Here is a 19,244-nt window from a genome sequence, read left to right as displayed (position 1 = left end):
GGTTAGAGAGGTGAGTGGGTGTGGTCACAGAGAGGAAGTGGTGGAGTCGACAATCTCTCTCCCATTACACACTGTCGGTACGTACTGGGCACTCACTGATGCTGGAGAGAGAGAGAGAGCGAGAGTAGAGAGAGAGAGAGAGAGAGAGAGAGAGCGAGAGAGAGAGAGATTAAGAAAAATGGGAAATTGAGTTCAATTCCACCTTGGCTAGATAACGAACCATGCTCAGTGGTCAGTGTCTCTGACTGTAACTTAACCATACCGTGTGAAGCGTATGTGGTGGCAGGACCACTGACACTGAAGCGGTTGATATTGAGGCGGAGGCTGGTGACATTCTTCTGTGGTTGGAACATGATGATGTGGACCTTGGGAGCGAACATACAGCCCAGCACCACGAAGCCACTGAGACTGACAGAGATACACATGGTGGTGGTCTGGACCTGTAGAGGGAGACAGAGAGCATGGTAACGCCATGGAACAGAGGTGCAGAGGAAGGAAGAGAGGATGCTTTTTATGGACATATGCATGAACAGACACAAAAGCACACACAAATGTGCGTGTACCCGCTTCATGTACAAGCGCACACGCACGCACGCAAACACACACACACACACACACACACACACACACACACACACACACACACACACACACACACACACACACACACACACACACACACACACACCATCTCACAGGCAAGGCCATGGTGTTTGTGTGTCTCTCTCTACCTCACAAGTCAGATTACCAAGGCCAAAGCAATTCTTTCCACAGCCTAAGGCTGTGTGTTTGTGTGTGTGTGTGTGATTTGTAAGGATCAGGTAAACACATACCCTCCTCTTGCTCTGCTCGTCGACAGTTTGTCAGTACCTGGCAGTTCTGTCTGTGAGGGACTGCTTCTTGGATTAACATTATTATACGGGTGCCCATAAAACAGTTAGCATGACCTGTCAGGACAGATATCCTGCAGCCAGCGACAGTGGAAGACAGCAGTGTGTCTTATTAAAAAGTTTGCCCTTATGTTTGTTTATGGTGAATATAATGGTTGTGTACATACAGTATGTGTGTTTATGTATGAACCTTGCTCTCACCCTGTAGTCACTGGATGTGACGTAGAATATGGGCAGGAAGGCTAGCCAGATGATACAGGTTGTGTACATGGTGAAACCTATGAACTTAGCCTCGTTGAAGTTCTCTGGACACTTCCTGGTCTTGAAGGCGTACCTAGGATCAGATAAAGGAGACGAAAAGAACGAAAGAATAAACAAACCTCCAAGTCTTATGCAATAAACACAATTATAAACCTTCAGAAGTCTACACACATAGACACACACACCACCTCCGCACCACCTACACAGTACACAGGATGACCAGGAGCACGTCGTATCCTAGCGACAGCAGCATGCTGGAGTCACGGACGTTACACTTCAGGATCACTGTCTGCCGTCGCTCTGGTAACGTAAACCTCCTGGTACCAGGAACCTCCAGCAGCAACCACACTGACACCATCACTAACTGGACTGATATCAGACTGAGACAGATAAACACCTGGGGGGGGAAGAGAAAGAGCGAGAGAGAGAGAGAGAGAGAGAGAGAGAGAGAGAGAGAGAGAGAGAGAGAGAGAGAGAGAGAGAGAGAGAGAGAGAGAGAGAGAGAGAGAGAGAGAGGAGAGAGAGAGAGAGAGAGAGAGAAGAGAAGAGAGAGAGAGAAGAGCTACACCATCATCATCTAAATTATCCATCCCTAACCTGCCTCCATCTCTCCCCTCCTTCCATCTCTCCCTACCTCCATTCCTCTATCTCTCCGTACATCTCTTCTCTCCCTCCCTCCCTCTTCTCTCCCCCCTCTTCTGACAGCTAGGATGACCTCTGACCTGAGACGTGGGGCTTATGAAGCGTGGCTTCGTGGTCCCGCCCCCGTCCTTCACCCCGCTGAAGATCCGGGCGATCCGATTGGTCTTGGTGAGCAGGGCGGAGTAGCAGACAGCGAATGAGGTGCTGAGGCCGAGGCGTCGCATGGCGCAGATAGCAGGCGAGGGCTTGGCCAGGAAGAGGAAGGTGAGGGAGTAGGACATGAAGACACCCAGCAGTAGAATGTAACACAACTCTCTGCCTGACGCCTTCACCAGGGGTGTGCTGTTGTGTCTCACAAACACCCAGAACACCAGAGATGTACACAGGAACCTGCACATGGAGAGTAGATCAGTTTCGGTTTACTTTGTTGAATCCCCTTTGGGAAATGCGTCTAGTGTTAGTGCTGGTCCTGAACAAAAGCCTGCACTTTAGACCTATGCCAACTGATGAGACTATCCCTCTTCCTCTCCTCTAACTTCTCACCCAACAATGGCGATGCTGATTGGTCCGATAGCCCAGGCGTCCTCCCACATGATGTAGTCCTCAGGCAGGTCGTAACAGGAAGTGATGTCTTCACTGGGCCACTGGCCAGGGGCGCAGGGTGAACAGGTAAACTCATCAGCTAGGTACTCATGAGCCTCACACGCCGTACAGATCCAACAACAGTACTCTCCTACAAGATACAGGAATAAAACAAATACATTACCTTAGGCAGCGTTTATGTCAGAAAAGGAAACATGGATGTTTACATGAGAGCCAGCTGCTCCAATCATTTCCTTCTTCCAAAACAAATTACACTTAAAGTTCTACTAGTGCTGTCACTAGATCTGCTTAAAGCCCTATGTGTGTGTGTGTGTGTTCCTCACCAGCCTGCATCTTCTTCATCTCGTTGCGGGCACACGGGTCGCTGCATTGGGATGGGGGCACCACCTCCCTTGGCCAGCGAATCAGATCGCTGCTCAGGCTCAGAGTCTCTGCCCACTCACCGATGGGCACGTATCCGTAGCGATCAGCGTTGTGCTGGTAACTGAAGATGTTGTAGCGTCCCATCCCGTCGCCATAGGGATCAAACTTCACCACGGTCTCACTACCGAGAGGAGAGAAGGGAGCTAAGAGAGAGAAGGGGGACAGAATGAGAAAGAGAGAGAGAGAAGAATGAGGAGAGGAGCAGGGGAGTGAAAGAGAATGGTAGGGCATTAGAGAAGAAATATGAGGAGAGAAGATAAGAAACAGAATGGAACTAGTGTCAGGATTTCAATTTCAAAGTCGATTTGAACAAAGCAGTGTCACACAGAGGAGTGTATTGAATTCCAAGACATACAGCACCTACAGAGCCAGTCGCAGTGACAAAGTGAGAATGTAACAAGTGTTTCTGAAGCTTTAGACCTGTGTAACAGCATCTCACTGAGGTCAATATACTGTACACAACAACACAACTGCAGAGAGTAGAAGCTCAGAAGAAACACAGCTTTATGAGAGTGTCACAGCACTAATGTTACTGACTGGGTTTGAACCCCTGTCGTCTCTGTACCGCAAAGCCAGTCGAGCTAAAGCCTGGACAAAATGTATAATTGTGTGAGTGTGGTTTACCGAAACTCCATTGCAAGAGGAGACGCATGATGGGTGACTGACTGATGTTTACCCCTCTGAGGTAGGCCTATACAGAGCTGTGAGAATGTTTCCATGACCAAGATGGAGTCAGAGTGTGTTTACTGAGGGGCTGTAAATGCTCAGTGTGTCATAGTGAGGCCTGTTTCCCCATGACACTGTTTGTTATGTGCTTGATATAGACCCTGTGCTTTATATGCACCTCAGGATCAGGTCATACAAGGACAACCATCTACGGTACACTTGGTACTCTAGAGGAAACTCATGAGGCCAGGTTAAGCCAAGCCCTGTGTGTGTGTGTGTGTGTGTGTGTGTGTGTGTGTGTGTGTGTGTGTGTGTGTGTGTGTGTGTGTGTACGTGTGTGTGTACGTGTGTAGGCTCCGTTGGGTCCTATTCTAACTGGTTTAAAGCACATGTTTTTTAACATGGTGGCAGTTTGGAACTAAAGCTGACATCGTCGTGTGTGTGTGTGTGTGTGTGTGCGAATGTACCTGCGTTTGTTAGTCTGTGTATGTGTGTGAGCGTACCTGTGTTTGTTAGTGTGTGTGTGTGTGTGTCTGCTGACTAGGACTAAAGCTGTGATAGCTGTGAAGACTCAATGAGTTGAGAGAAGAATGGAGTGTCAGACCAGAGAGGTTTTAGGGCTTATGAAATCCATAAATCACAAAGACAACCTGAGTATCTCTCTCCCCCTCTTCTCTATCCCCCTCTTTCTCTCTATCTCCACCCTCAATACATCCCTCCCTCTCTCTCCCTCTCTCTCTCTCACTCACAGAGGATATTGGCAGTGTTTAGGCTCTTTCCGAGATAAAAGTTAAATGATTTCAGTAAGGAAAAGCTGATAAGATCTTAATACTGAGAAAAGCTGAAAATTCTTAATACTGCAAAATACAGCTAATCTCTCTCTCTATAATAAAGCAATAAGGTTAGACACACAGAGACACACACACACCTCCCTCATTATCATAACTGCACCCTATTAGCATATCAGCTTTGTTTAAAAGGTTAATTGGCCACATTATGATTATGTGTTAGAGCTGGTGTGCTGAATTCCAAATCAACCCCTTGTCCCTACACCCTACTTGTATAGTCCCTCACTCAGATATACATTAGTGGTTCGGGCCTGGGTAAGGGGTAAGTTGTTTGAGAATTCAGGATTAGTCTACTGTCTGTCCATAGAGGGCACTCGAATGTCTCTGATTCAACACCAGTACATCATAAACACCAAAGATACACTTCTATTCTCTACAGAGACCTGAGACCTTGCTGACAGTCAGTACATGCATAACACTGCAAGGTATAGCCACTCCAAGGCTACTGGAGAAGATTTTGATGACTGTGTAGATCTGACAAAGACAAGGTGGTAGAAAAACAACAACAACAGAAAACCACGAACAGAATGGATTTGGTTGCTATCAGATCCCCACCCCCACCAGTAGAGGTATTTTGTTTCTATGGCTGTGGATTCTGGTTCATTTAGGTTTGGTGCCTTGTGGGAATGGAAGCCTGTGTCCACCGTTCACTCATACTCACATGTCAGTGCACACACACACACTCCTAACAAACCCGTATACTGTTCGTCCTGCAACTTCCTATAAGATGTTCTATGTGACCCAGTATCTGACCATATCCGTCTAGAGAACATCAGTAGCCCAGAGTAAAGACACATCTCTCCCCTCAGCTTGTTCTAGGTTAAGAGCTCTGGGAGACTGTCCAGTTCAGGGTCCGAGGTTGGCACGACTCTCCCCAGGTCTCCCCAGCAGTATCTGCTGTGCTGAGAGCTTTAGTGGAATGAATAACTACCGCCATAGTCCTCTCTGATGTTGGAAAAGGGCTGAAGTCTGCAGCTTTCCATTAGACAGTAAAACACTGAACTGCACTGCATTCACATGTAGAGCAAATCTGTCCACACCATCGGTCTATTGTTTACTCTCTCTCTCTCTCTCTCTCTCTCTCTCTCTCTCTCTCTCTCTCTCTCTCTCTCTCTCTCTCTCTCTCTCATAAGAAAGTTAGAAGAGAAAAATACAGATAGAGAGTTTTCTGAGAGCAAATGCATAGTTTAAAAACATTCATAACTTGACTTGTAGATGAGAGAGTATTTATTATTCTAGATTAATTAAAAGTAAGGGGAAACAGGGCTTTCATTCAGAAGTTCAGAAATTAATTACACTCTCGACCATGTAGGGCTAACACGCTGGCCGCAGGGGATGCTGGGTATTACGGGGAGGGGGGAAACCAATCCCCTTTAATCCAATGATGGGGGGAAGAGAGGGAATACATAATGTGATACTGCAGAAAGAGAGAGAGAGGGAGGGGGGTGAGAGAGAGAGAGAATGAGGGGGTGAGAGAGAGAGAGTGTACCTGTCTGACTGTTGATTAGCTGATGTCACCACACACTAGGGGACAGCTAACATTTAGACAGTATACGTTTTGTGCAACATATGCTCATATAATCTCAGCCTCTCATCTCCTATCCTCTCCTGTGCTCTCCTCTCCTGTGCTCTCTCAGCCTCTCAACTCCTCTCCTTTCATCTCCTCTGCTCTCCTCTCCTGCGCTCTCCTCTGCTCTGCTCTCGTCTCCTGCACTATCCTCTCCTACGCTCTCCTCTCCTCTGCTCTTCTCTCCTGCGCTCTCCTCTCCTCTGCTCTCCTGTGCTCTCCACTCCTGCACTCTCCTATCCTCTGCTCTCCTCTCCTGTGCTCTCCTCTCCTGCGCTCTCCTCTGCTCTCCTCTCCTGCACTCTCCTCTCCTCTGTTCTCATCTCCTGCGCTCTCCTCTCCTGTTCTCTCCTCTCCTCTGATCTCTTCCCCTGCGCTCTCCTCTCCTGCACTCTCCTCTCCTCTGCTCTCCTCTCCTCTGCACTCCTCTCCTCTGCTCTCCTCTCCTGTGCTCTCCTCTCCTCTGCTCTCCTCTCCTGCGCTCTCCTGCGCTCTCCTCTGCTCTCCTCTCCTGCACTCTCCTCTCCTCCGGCTCTCCTCTCCTGTGCTCTCCTCTCCTCTGTTCTCCTCTCCTGCGCTCTCCTCTCCTCTCCTCTGTTCTCCTCTCCTCTGCTCTCCTCTCCTCTGCTCTCCTGCGCTCTGCTCTCCTCTGCTCTCCTCTCCACTTATCTCCTCTCCTGCGTTCTCCTCTCCTGAACTCTCCTGCGCTCTCCTCTCCTCTGTTCTCATCTCCTGCGCTCTCCTCTCCTGTGCTCTCCTCTCCTCTGATCTCTTCCCCTGCGCTCTCCTCTCCTGCACTCTCCTCTCCTCTGCTCTCCTCTCCTCTGCACTCCTCTCCTCTGCTCTCCTCTCCTGTACTCCCCTCTCCTCTGCTCTCGTCTCCTGTGCTCTCCTCTCCTCTAATCTCCTCTCCTAAGCTCTCCTCTCCTCTGCTCTCCTCTCCTGTGCTATCCTGCGCTCTCCTCTGCTCTCCTCTCCTGCACTCTCCTCTCCTCCGCTCTCCTCTCCTGTGCTCTCCTCTCCTCTGTTCTCCTCTCCTGCACTCTCCTCTCCTCTGTTCTCCTCTCCTGTGCTCTCCTCTCCTCTGTTCTCCTCTCCTCTGCTCTCCTGCACTCTGCTCTCCTCTCCACTTATCTCCTCTCCTGCATTCTCCTCTCCTGAACTCTCCTGCGCTCTCCTCTCCTCTGTTCTCATCTCCTGCGCTCTCCTCTCCTGTGCTCTCCTCTCCTCTGATCTCCTCTCCTGCTCTCTCCTACGCTCTCCTCTGCTCTCCTCTCCTGCACTCTCCTGTCCTCCGCTCTCCTCTCCTATGCTCTACTCTCCTCTGTTCTCCTCTCTTGCACTCTCCTCTCCTCTGTTCTCCTCTCCTGTGATCTCCTCTCCTCTGCTCTCCTCTCCACTTATCTCCTCTCCTGCGTTCTCCTCTCCTGAACTCTACTCTCATCTCTTGTGCTCTCCTCTCCTCTCCTGTGATCTCCTCTCCTCTGCATTTGTCTACTGTGCTCTCCTCTCCTCTAATCTCCTCTCCTATGCTCTCCTCTCCTCTGCTCTCCTCTACTCTACTTTGCTCTCTTCTCCTCTGGTCTCCTCTCCTGTGCTCTCCTCTCCTCTGAACTCCTCTCCTGTGCTCTCCTCTCTTCTGCTCTCCTCTCCTGCGCTCTCCTGCGCTCTCCTCTCCTCCGCTCTCCTCTCCTGTGCTCTCCTCTCCTCTGTTCTCCTGCGCTCTCCTCTCCTCTCCTCTCCACTGATCTCCTCTCCTGTGCTCTCCTCTCCTCTACTATCATCTCCTGCACTCTCTTCTCCTCTGCTCTCCTCTCCTGTGCTCTCCTCTCTTCTGCACTCCTCTCCTGTGCTCTACTCTCCTCTGCTCTCCTCTCCTGCGCTCTCCTGTGCTCTCCTCTGCTCTCCTCTCCTGCACTCTCCTCTCCTCCGCTCTCCTCTCTTGTGCTCTCCTCTCCTCTGTTCTCCTGCGCTCTCCTCTCCTCTGCTCTCCTCTCCACTGATCTCCTCTCCTGCGCTTTCCTCTCTACTATCATCTCCTGCACTCACCTCTCCTCTGCTCTCTTCTCCTGCACTCTCCTTTCCTGTGCTCTCCTCTCATCTGTTCTCATCTCCTGTGCTCTCCTCTCCTCTGCTCTCTTCTCCTGTGCCCTGCTCTCCTGTGTTCTCCTCTCCTCTGCTCTTCTCTCCTCTGTCTCCTCTCCTCTGCTCTCCTCTCCTCTGCTCTCCTCTGCTCTCATCTCCTCTGCTCTCCTCTCCTGCGCGCTCCTCTCCTCTCCTCTCCTCTCCTCTCCTCTCCTCTCCTCTCCTCTCCTCTCCTCTCCTCTCCTCTCCTCTCCTCTCCTCTCCTCTCCTATCCTCTCCTCTCCTCTCCTCTGCTCTCTTCTCCTGCACCCTGCTCTCCTGCGTTCTCCTCTCCTCTGCTCTTCTCTCCTCTACTCTCCTCTCCTCTGCTCTCCTCTCCTCTGCTCTCCTCTGCTCTCATCTCCTCTGCTCTCCTCTCCTGCGCGCTCCTCTCCTCTCCTCTCCTCTCCTCTCCTCTCCTCTCCTCTCCTCTCCTCTCCTGCACTCTCCTCTCCTCTGCTGTCTTCTCCTGCACTCTCCTCTCCTGCTCTCTCCGCTCCTCTGCTCACCTCTCCTCTCCTGCGCTCTCCTCTCCTCTGCTCTCCTCTCCTCTGCTCTCCTCTCCTGCGCACTCCTCTCCTGCGCTCTCCTCTCCTGTTCTCTCCTCTTCTCTCCTCTCCTGCTCTCTCCTCTCCTCTGCTCTCCTCTCCTGCGCTCTGTTCTCCTCTGATCTGCTCTCTTGCGCTCTCCTCTCCTGCTCTCTCCTCTCCTCTGCTCTCCTCTCCTGCGCTCTCCTCTCATGTGTTATCCTCTCCTCTGCTCTCCTCTCCTGCACTCTCCTCTCCTCTGCTCTCCTCTCCTGAGTTCTCCTCTCCTGCGCTCTCCTCTGCTCTGCTCTCATCTCCTGCACTATTCTCTCCTGCGCTCTCCTCTCCTCTGCTCTCCTCTCCTGCGCTCCCCTTTCCTCTGCTCTCCTCTCTTGTGCTCTCCTCTACTCTGCTCTCCTCTCTTGCACTCTCCTCTCTTGTGCTCTCCTCTCCTGCGCTCTCCTCTCCTCTGCTTTCCTTTTCTCTTCTCTCCTCTCCTCTTCTCTCATATCCGCTGCTCTTCTCTCCTCTGCTCTCCTCTCCTGCGCTCTGCTCTCCTCTCTTGTGCTCTCCTCTCATGCGCTATCCTCTCCTGTGCTCTCCTCTCCTCTGTTCTCCTCTGCTGCACTCTCCTCTCCTCTGCTCTCCTCTCCTGCGCTATCCTCTCCTGCGCTCTCATCTCATCTGTTCTCATCTACTGCGCTCTCCTCTCCTCTCCTGTGCTCTCCTCTACTCTGCTCTCTTCTCCTGCACTCTCCTCTCCTCTTCTCTCCTCTCCTCTGCTCTCCTGCTCTCTCCTCTCCTCTACTCTCCTCTCCACTATTCTCCTCTCCTCTCCTGCGCTCTCTTCTCACATGCTTTCCTCTCCTGCGCTCTCCTCTCCTGTGCCAGCCTCTCCACTGCTCTCATCTCCTCTGCTCTCCTATCCTCTGCTCTCCTCTCCTGTGCTCTCCTCTCCTCTGCTCTCCTCTCATCTGCTGTCCTCTCCTCTCTTATGCTCTCCTCTCCTCTGCTCTCATCTCCTGCGCTCTCCTCTCCTCTGCTTTCCTCTCCTGCGCTCTCCTCTCCTGCTTTATCCTCTCCTCTGCTCTCCTCTCCTCTGCTCTCCTCTCCTGCGCTCTCCTCTCCTGCGCTCTCCTCTCCTCTGCTCTCTTCTCCTGCGCTCTCCTCTGCTCTCCTCTCCTCTGTTCTCCTCTCCTGTGCTCTCCTCTCCTCTCCTCTCCTCTCCTCTCCTCTCCTCTCCTCTCCTCTCCTCTCATTTGTTCTCCTCTCCTCTGCTCTCCTCTCCACTGCTCTCCTCTCCTCTGCTCTCCTCTCCTCTCCTCTGCTCTCCTTTTCTCTTCTCTCCTCTCCTCTGTTCTCCTCTCCTGTGCTCTCCTCTCCTCTGCTTTCCTCTGCTGTCCTCTCCTCTGCTGTCCTCTCCTGTGCTCTCCTCTCCTCTTCTCTCATCTCCTCTGCTCTCCTCTGCTTTCCTCTCTTGCACTCTCCTCTCCTCTGCTCTCCGCTCCTGTGCTCTCCTCTCCTGTGCTCTCCTCTCCTGTGCTCTCCTCTCCTCTCCTCTCCTCTCCTCTCCTCTCCTCTCCTCTCCTCTCCTCTCCTCTCCTCTCCTCTCCTCTCCTCTCCTCTCCTCTCCTCTCCTCTGCTGTCTTCTTCTGCACTCTCCTCTCCTGCTCTATCCGCTCCTCTGCTCTCCTCTCCTCTCCTGCGCTCTCCTCTCCTGTGCTCTCCTCTCCTCTACTATCATCTCCTGCACTCTCTTCTCCTCTGCTCTCCTCTCCTCTCCTCTCCTCTGCACTCCTCTCCTGTGCTCTACTCTCCTCTGCTCTCCTCTCCTGCACTCTCCTGCGCTCTCCTCTGCTCTCCTCTCCTGCACTCTCCTCTCCTCCGCTCTCCCCTCTTGTGCTCTCCTCTCCTCTGTTCTCCTGCGCTCTCCTCTCCTCTGCTCTCCTCTCCACTGATCTCCTCTCCTGCGCTCTCCTCTCTACTATCATCTCCTGCACTCACCTCTCCTCTGCTCTCTTCTCCTGCACTCTCCTTTCCTGCGCTCTCCTCTCATCTGTTCTCATCTCCTGTGCTCTCCTCTCCTCTGCTCTCTTCTCCTGCGCCCTGCGCCCTGCTCTCCTGCGTTCTCCTCTCCTCTGCTCTTCTCTCCTCTACTCTCCTCTCCTCTGCTCTCCTCTCCTCTGCTCTCCTCTGCTCTCATCTCCTCTGCTCTCCTCTCCTGCGCGCTCCTCTCCTCTCCTCTCCTCTCCTCTCCTCTCCTCTCCTCTCCTGCACTCTCCTCTCCTCTGCTGTCTTCTCCTGCACTCTCCTCTCCTGCTCTCTCCACTCCTCTGCTCTCCTCTCCTCTCCTGCGCTCTCCTCTCCTCTGCTCTCCTCTGCTCTCCTCTCATGCGCACTCCTCTCCTGCGCTCTCCTCTCCTGTTCTCTCCTCTTCTCTCCTCTCATGCTCTCTCCTCTCATCTGCTCTCCTCTCCTGCGCTCTGTTCTCCTCTGCTCTGCTCTCTTGCGCACTCCTCTCCTGCCCTCTCCTCTCCTCTGCTCTCCTCTCCTGCGCTCTCCTCTCATGCGTTCTCCTCTCCTCTGCTCTCCTCTCCTGTGCTCTCCTCTCCTCTGCTTTCCTCTGCTGTCCTCTCCTCTGCTGTCCTCTCCTGTGCTCTCCTCTCCTCTTCTCTCATCTCCTCTGCTCTCCTCTGCTTTCCTCTCTTGCGCTCTCCTCTCCTCTGCTCTCCGCTCCTGTGCTCTCCTCTCCTGTGCTCTCCTCTCCTCTCCTCTCCTCTGCTCTCCTCTCATGCGCACTCCTCTCCTGCGATCTCCTCTCCTGTTCTCTCCTCTTCTCTCCTCTCATGCTCTCTCCTCTCATCTGCTCTCCTCTCCTGCGCTCTGTTCTCCTCTGCTCTGCTCTCTTGCGCTCTCCTCTCCTGCTCTCTCCTCTCCTCTGCTCTCCTCTCCTGCGCTCTCCTCTCATGCGTTCTCCTCTCCTCTGCTCTCCTCTCCTGCGCTCTCCTCTCCTCTGCTCTCCTCTCCTGAGTTCTCCTCTCCTGCGCTCTCCTCTGCTCTGCTCTCGTCTCCTGCACTATCCTCTCCTGCGCTCTCCTCTCCTGCACTCCCCTTTCCTCTGCTCTCCTCTCTTGTGCTCTCCTCTACTCTGCTCTCCTCTCTTGCACTCTCCTCTCTTGTGCTCTCCTCTCCTGCGCTCTCCTCTCCTCTGCTTTCCTTTTCTCTTCTATCCTCTCCTCTTCTCTCATATCCGCTGCTCTTCTCTCCTCTGCTCTCCTCTCCTGCGCTCTGCTCTCCTCTCTTGTGCTCTCCTCTCCTGCGCTATCCTCTCCTGTGCTCTCCTCTCCTCTGTTCTCCTCTGCTGCACTCTCCTCTCCTCTTCTCTCCTCTCCTCTGCTCTCCTCTCCTGCGCTATCCTCTCCTGCGCTCTCATCTCATCTGTTCTCATCTACTGCGCTCTCCTCTCCTCTGCTGTCCTCTCCTGTGCTCTCCTCTACTCTGCTCTCTTCTCCTGCACTCTCCTCTCCTCTTCTCTCCTCTCCTGCACTCTCCTGCTCTCTCCTCTCCTCTACTCTCCTCTCCACTAATCTCCTCTCCTCTCCTGCGCTCTCTTCGCACATGCTTTCCTCTCCTGCGCTCTCCTCTCCTGTGCCAGCCTCTCCACTGCTCTCATCTCCTCTGCTCTCCTATCCTCTGCTCTCCTCTCCTGTGCTCTCCTCTCCTCTGCTCTCCTCTCGTCTGCTGTCCTCTCCTCTCCTATGCTCTACTCTCCTCTGCTCTCATCTCCTGCGCTCTCCTCTCCTCTGCTTTCCTCTCCTGCGCTCTCCTCTCCTGCTTTATCCTCTCCTCTGCCCTCCTCTCCTCTCCTCTGCTCTCCTCTCCTGCGCTCTCCTCTCCTGCGCTCTCCTCTCCTGCGCTCTCCTCTCCTGCGCTCTCCTCTCCTCTGCTCTCCTCTCTTTCTGCTCTCCTGCGCTCTCCTCTCCTGCGCTCTCCTCTCCTCTGCTCTCTTCTCCTGCACTCTCCTCTGCTCTCCTCTCCTCTGTTCTCCTCTCCTGTGCTCTCCTCTCCTCTCCTCTCCTCTCATCTCCTCTCCTCTCCTCTCCTCTCCTCTCCTCTCCTCTCCTTTGTTCTCCTCTCTTTTGTTCTCCTCTCCTCTGCTCTCGTCTTCTCTGCACTCCTCTCCTGTGCTCTCCTGTGCTCTCCTGTGCTCTCCTGTGCTCTCCTGTGCTCTCCTGTGCTCTCCTCTCCTCTCCTCTCCTCTGTTCTCATCTCCTGCGCTCTCCTCTCCTGTGCTCTCCTCTCCTCTGATCTCCTCTCCTGCTCTCTCCTACGCTCTCCTCTGCTCTCCTCTCCTGCACTCTCCTGTCCTCCGCTCTCCTCTCCTATGCTCTACTCTCCTCTGTTCTCCTCTCTTGCACTCTCCTCTCCTCTGTTCTCCTCTCCTGTGATCTCCTCTCCTCTGCTCTCCTCTCCACTTATCTCCTCTCCTGCGTTCTCCTCTCCTGAACTCTACTCTCATCTCTTGTGCTCTCCTCTCCTCTCCTGTGATCTCCTCTCCTCTGCATTTGTCTACTGTGCTCTCCTCTCCTCTAATCTCCTCTCCTATGCTCTCCTCTTCTCTGCTATCCTCTACTCTACTTTGCTCTCTTCTCCTCTGGTCTCCTCTCCTGTACTCTCCTCTCCTCTGAACTCCTCTCCTGTGCTCTCCTCTCTTCTGCTCTCCTCTCCTGCGCTCTCCTGCGCTCTCCTCTCCTCCGCTCTCCTCTCCTGTGCTCTCCTCTCCTCTGTTCTCCTGCGCTCTCCTCTCCTCTCCACTGATCTCCTCTCCTGTGCTCTCCTCTCCTCTACTATCATCTCCTGCACTCTCTTCTCCTCTGCTCTCCTCTCCTGTGCTCTCCTCTCCTCTGCACTCCTCTCCTCTGCTCTCCTCTCCTGCGCTCTCCTGCGCTCTCCTCTGCTCTCCTCTCCTGCACTCTCCTCTCCTCCGCTCTCCTCTCTTGTGCTCTCCTCTCCTCTGTTCTCCTGCGCTCTCCTCTCCTCTGCTCTCCTCTCCACTGATCTCCTCTCCTGCGCTCTCCTCTCTACTATCATCTCCTGCACTCACCTCTCCTCTGTTCTCCTCTCATGCACTCTCCTATCCTCTGTTCTCCTCTCCTGTGATCTCCTCTCCTCTGCTCTCCTCTCCACTTATCTCCTCTCCTGCGTTCTCCTCTCCTGAACTCTACTCTCATCTCTTGTGCTCTCCTCTCATCTCCTGCGATCTCCTCCCCTCTGCATTCGTCTACTCTGCTCTCCTCTCCTCTAATCTCCTCTCCTATGCTCTCCTCTCCTCTGCTCTCCTCTACTCTACTTTGCTCTCTTCTCCTCTGGTCTCCTCTCCTGTGCTCTCCTCTCCTCTGCACTCCTCTCCTGTGCTCTCCTCTCTTCTGCTCTCCTCTCCTGCGCTCTCCTGCGCTCTCCTCTCCTCCGCTCTCCTCTCCTGTGCTCTCCTCTCCTCTGTTCTCCTGCGCTCTCCTCTCCTCTCCTCTGCACTCCTCTCCTGTGCTCTCCTCTCTTCTGCTCTCCTCTCCTGCGCTCTCCTGCACTCTCTTCTCCTCTGCTCTCCTCTCCTGTGCTCCCATCTCCTCTGCACTCCTCCTCTGTGCTCTACTCTCCTCTGCTCTCCTCTCCTGCGCTCTCCTGCGCTCTCCTCTGCTCTCCTCTCCTGCACTCTACTCTCCTCCGCTCTCCTCTCTTGTGCTCTCCTCTCCTCTGTTCTCCTGCGCTCTCCTCTCCTGTGCTCTCCTCTCCTCTGAACTCCTCTCCTGTGCTCTCCTCTCTTCTGCTCTCCTCTCCTGCGCTCTCATGCGCTCTCCTCTCCTCCGCTCTCCTCTCCTGTGCTCTCCTCTCCTCTGTTCTCCTGCGCTCTCCTCTCCTCTCCTCTCCTCTGCACTCCTCTCCTGTGCTCTCCTCTCTTCTGCTCTCCTCTCCTGCGCTCTCCTGCACTCTCTTCTCCTCTGCTCTCCTCTCCTGTGCTCCCCTCTCCTCTGCACTCCTCCTCTGTGCTCTACTCTCCTCTGCTCTCCTCTCCTGCGCTCTCCTGCGCTCTCCTCTGCTCTCCTCTCCTGCACTCTCCTCTCCTCCGCTCTCCTCTCTTGTGCTCTCCTCTCCTCTGTTCTCCTGCGCTCTCCTCTCCTCTGCTCTCCTCTCCACTGATCTCCTCTCCTGCACTCACCTCTCCTCTGCTCTCTTCTCCTGCACTCTCCTTTCCTGCGCTCTCCTCTCCTCTGTTCTCCTCTCCTCTGCTCTCCTGCACTCTGCTCTCCTCTGCTCTCCTCTCCACTTATCTCCTCTCCTGCGTTCTCCTCTCCTGAACTCTCCTGCGCTCTCCTCTCCTCTGTTCTCATCTCCTGCGCTCTCCTCTCCTGTGCTCTCCTCTCCTGCTCTCTCCTACGCTCTCCTCTGCTCTCCTCTCCTGCACTCTCCTCTCCTCCGCTCTCCTCTCCTGTGCTCTCCTCTCCTCTGTTCTCCTCTCATGCACTCTCCTCTCCTCTGCTCTCCTCTGCTTTCCTCTGCTGTCCTCTCCTCTGCTGTCCTCTCCTGTGCTCTCCTCTCCTCTTCTCTCATCTCCTCTGCTCTCCTCTGCTTTCCTCTCTTGCGCTCTCCTCTCCTCTGCTCTCCGCTCCTGTGCTCTCCTCTCCTGTGCTCTCCTCTCCTCTCCTCTCCTCTCCTCTCCTCTCCTCTCCTCTCCTCTCCTCTCCTCTCCTCTCCTCTCCTCTCCTCTCCTCTCCTCTCCTCTCCTCTCCTCTCCTCTCCTCTCCTCTCCTCTCCTCTGCTGTCTTCTCCTGCACTCTCCTCTCCTGCTCTATCCGCTCCTCTGCTCTCCTCTCCTCTCCTGCGCTCTCCTCTCCTGTGCTCTCCTCTCCTCTACTATCATCTCCTGCACTCTCTTCTCCTCTGCTCTCCTCTCCTCTCCTCTCCTCTGCACTCCTCTCCTGTGCTCTACTCTCCTCTGCTCTCCTCTCCTGCACTCTCCTGCGCTCTCCTCTGCTCTCCTCTCCTGCACTCTCCTCTCCTCCGCTCTCCCCTCTTGTGCTCTCCTCTCCTCTGTTCTCCTGCGCTCTCCTCTCCTCTGCTCTCCTCTCCACTGATCTCCTCTCCTGCGCTCTCCTCTCTACTATCATCTCCTGCACTCACCTCTCCTCTGCTCTCTTCTCCTGCACTCTCCTTTCCTGCGCTCTCCTCTCATCTGTTCTCATCTCCTGTGCTCTCCTCTCCTCTGCTCTCTTCTCCTGCGCCCTGCTCTCCTGCGTTCTCCTCTCCTCTGCTCTTCTCTCCTCTACTCTCCTCTCCTCTGCTCTCCTCTCCTCTGCTCTCCTCTGCTCTCATCTCCTCTGCTCTCCTCTCCTGCGCGCTCCTCTCCTCTCCTCTCCTCTCCTCTCCTCTCCTCTCCTCTCCTCTCCTCTCCTCTCCTCTCCTCTCCTGCACTCTCCTCTCCTCTGCTGTCTTCTCCTGCACTCTCCTCTCCTGCTCTCTCCGCTCCTCTGCTCTCCTCTCCTCTCCTGCGCTCTCCTCTCCTCTGCTCTCCTCTGCTCTCCTCTCATGCGCACTCCTCTCCTGCGCTCTCCTCTCCTGTTCTCTCCTCTTCTCTCCTCTCATGCTCTCTCCTCTCATCTGCTCTCCTCTCCTGCGCTCTGTTCTCCTCTGCTCTGCTCTCTTGCGCTCTCCTCTCCTGCTCTCTCCTCTCCTCTGCTCTCCTCTCCTGCGCTCTCCTCTCATGCGTTCTCCTCTCCTCTGCTCTCCTCTCCTGTGCTCTCCTCTCCTCTGCTTTCCTCTGCTGTCCTCTCCTCTGCTGTCCTCTCCTGTGCTCTCCTCTCCTCTTCTCTCATCTCCTCTGCTCTCCTCTGCTTTCCTCTCTTGCGCTCTCCTCTCCTCTGCTCTCCGCTCCTGTGCTCTCCTCTCCTGTGCTCTCCTCTCCTCTCCTCTCCTCTGCTCTCCTCTCATGCGCACTCCTCTCCTGCGCTCTCCTCTCCTGTTCTCTCCTCTTCTCTCCTCTCATGCTCTCTCCTCTCATCTGCTCTCCTCTCCTGCGCTCTGTTCTCCTCTGCTCTGCTCTCTTGCGCTCTCCTCTCCTGCTCTCTCCTCTCCTCTGCTCTCCTCTCCTGCGCTCTCCTCTCATGCGTTCTCCTCTCCTCTGCTCTCCTCTCCTGCGCTCTCCTCTCCTCTGCTCTCCTCTCCTGAGTTCTCCTCTCCTGCGCTCTCCTCTGCTCTGCTCTCGTCTCCTGCACTATCCTCTCCTGCGCTCTCCTCTCCTGCACTCCCCTTTCCTCTGCTCTCCTCTCTTGTGCTCTCCTCTACTCTGCTCTCCTCTCTTGCACTCTCCTCTCTTGTGCTCTCCTCTCCTGCGCTCTCCTCTCCTCTGCTTTCCTTTTCTCTTCTCTCCTCTCCTCTTCTCTCATATCCGCTGCTCTTCTCTCCTCTGCTCTCCTCTCCTGCGCTCTGCTCTCCTCTCTTGTGCTCTCCTCTCCTGCGCTATCCTCTCCTGTGCTCTCCTCTCCTCTGTTCTCCTCTGCTGCACTCTCCTCTCCTCTTCTCTCCTCTCCTCTGCTCTCCTCTCCTGCGCTATCCTCTCCTGCGCTCTCATCTCATCTGTTCTCATCTACTGCGCTCTCCTCTCCTCTGCTGTCCTCTCCTGTGCTCTCCTCTACTCTGCTCTCTTCTCCTGCACTCTCCTCTCCTCTTCTCTCCTCTCCTGCACTCTCCTGCTCTCTCCTCTCCTCTACTCTCCTCTCCACTAATCTCCTCTCCTCTCCTGCGCTCTCTTCGCACATGCTTTCCTCTCCTGCGCTCTCCTCTCCTGTGCCAGCCTCTCCACTGCTCTCATCTCCTCTGCTCTCCTATCCTCTGCTCTCCTCTCCTGTGCTCTCCTCTCCTCTGCTCTCCTCTCGTCTGCTGTCCTCTCCTCTCCTATGCTCTACTCTCCTCTGCTCTCATCTCCTGCGCTCTCCTCTCCTCTGCTTTCCTCTCCTGCGCTCTCCTCTCCTGCTTTATCCTCTCCTCTGCCCTCCTCTCCTCTCCTCTGCTCTCCTCTCCTGCGCTCTCCTCTCCTGCGCTCTCCTCTCCTGCGCTCTCCTCTCCTGCGCTCTCCTCTCCTCTGCTCTCCTCTCTTTCTGCTCTCCTGCGCTCTCCTCTCCTGCGCTCTCCTCTCCTCTGCTTTCTTCTCCTGCGCTCTCCTCTGCTCTCCTCTCCTCTGTTCTCCTCTCCTGTGCTCTCCTCTCCTCTCCTCTCCTGTGCTCTCCTCTCCTCTCCTCTCCTCTCCTCTCCTCTCCTCTCCTCTCCTCTCCTCTCCTCTCCTCTCCTCTCCTCTCCTCTCCTCTCCTCTCCTCTCCTTTGTTCTCCTCTCCTTTGTTCTCCTCTCCTCTGCTCTCGTCTTCTCTGCACTCCTCTCCTGTGCTCTCCTGTGCTCTCCTGTGCTCTCCTGTGCTCTCCTCTCCTCTCCTCTCCTCTCCTCTGTTCTCATCTCCTGCGCTCTCCTCTCCTGTGCTCTCCTCTCCTCTGATCTCCTCTCCTGCTCTCTCCTACGCTCTCCTCTGCTCTCCTCTCCTGCACTCTCCTGTCCTCCGCTCTCCTCTCCTATGCTCTACTCTCCTCTGTTCTCCTCTCTTGCACTCTCCTCTCCTCTGTTCTCCTCTCCTGTGATCTCCTCTCCTCTGCTCTCCTTTCCACTTATCTCCTCTCCTGCGTTCTCCTCTCCTGAACTCTACTCTCATCTCTTGTGCTCTCCTCTCCTCTCCTGTGATCTCCTCTCCTCTGCATTTGTCTACTGTGCTCTCCTCTCCTCTAATCTCCTCTCCTATGCTCTCCTCTTCTCTGCTATCCTCTACTCTACTTTGCTCTCTTCTCCTCTGGTCTCCTCTCCTGTACTCTCCTCTCCTCTGAACTCCTCTCCTGTGCTCTCCTCTCTTCTGCTCTCCTCTCCTGCGCTCTCCTGCGCTCTCCTCTCCTCCGCTCTCCTCTCCTGTGCTCTCCTCTCCTCTGTTCTCCTGCGCTCTCCTCTCCTCTCCACTGATCTCCTCTCCTGTGCTCTCCTCTCCTCTACTATCATCTCCTGCACTCTCTTCTCCTCTGCTCTCCTCTCCTGTGCTCTCCTCTCCTCTGCACTCCTCTCCTCTGCTCTCCTCTCCTGCGCTCTCCTGCGCTCTCCTCTGCTCTCCTCTCCTGCACTCTCCTCTCCTCCGCTCTCCTCTCTTGTGCTCTCCTCTCCTCTGTTCTCCTGCGCTCTCCTCTCCTCTGCTCTCCTCTCCACTGATCTCCTCTCCTGCGCTCTCCTCTCTACTATCATCTCCTGCACTCACCTCTCCTCTGTTCTCCTCTCATGCACTCTCCTATCCTCTGTTCTCCTCTCCTGTGATCTCCTCTCCTCTGCTCTCCTCTCCACTTATCTCCTCTCCTGCGTTCTCCTCTCCTGAACTCTACTCTCATCTCTTGTGCTCTCCTCTCATCTCCTGCGATCTCCTCCCCTCTGCATTCGTCTACTGTGCTCTCCTCTCCTCTAATCTCCTCTCCTATGCTCTCCTCTCCTCTGCTCTCCTCTACTCTACTTTGCTCTCTTCTCCTCTGGTCTCCTCTCCTGTGCTCTCCTCTCCTCTGCACTCCTCTCCTGTGCTCTCCTCTCTTCTGCTCTCCTCTCCTGCGCTCTCCTGCGCTCTCCTCT

General features: G+C 54.5%; 1 pseudogene across 1 annotated transcript in view; it reads right to left on the bottom strand.

The window, feature by feature from the left end:
• Positions 1-24: 24 nt before the first annotated feature.
• LOC311136764 (metabotropic glutamate receptor 3-like) overlaps positions 25-19,244 on the bottom strand; it is a 36,981-nt pseudogene continuing 17,761 nt past the window's right edge. The window contains exons 5-11 of the transcript in view: positions 2,720-2,962; positions 2,337-2,526; positions 1,874-2,183; positions 1,355-1,548; positions 1,092-1,224; positions 263-440; positions 25-101 (exon numbers count right to left, since the gene is read on the bottom strand). The product of the transcript in view is annotated as a metabotropic glutamate receptor 3-like (transcript). The remainder of the gene's footprint in view (positions 102-262; positions 441-1,091; positions 1,225-1,354; positions 1,549-1,873; positions 2,184-2,336; positions 2,527-2,719; positions 2,963-19,244) is intronic.

The sequence above is a fragment of the Coregonus lavaretus genome (genome assembly GCF_964263955.1).
Source record: "Coregonus lavaretus genome assembly, chromosome: 11".
NCBI classification, from domain to species: Eukaryota; Metazoa; Chordata; class Actinopteri; order Salmoniformes; family Salmonidae; genus Coregonus; species Coregonus lavaretus.
Note: the sequence above shows the minus strand (reverse complement) of the source record. Positions and strands in the feature narration are given on the sequence as shown.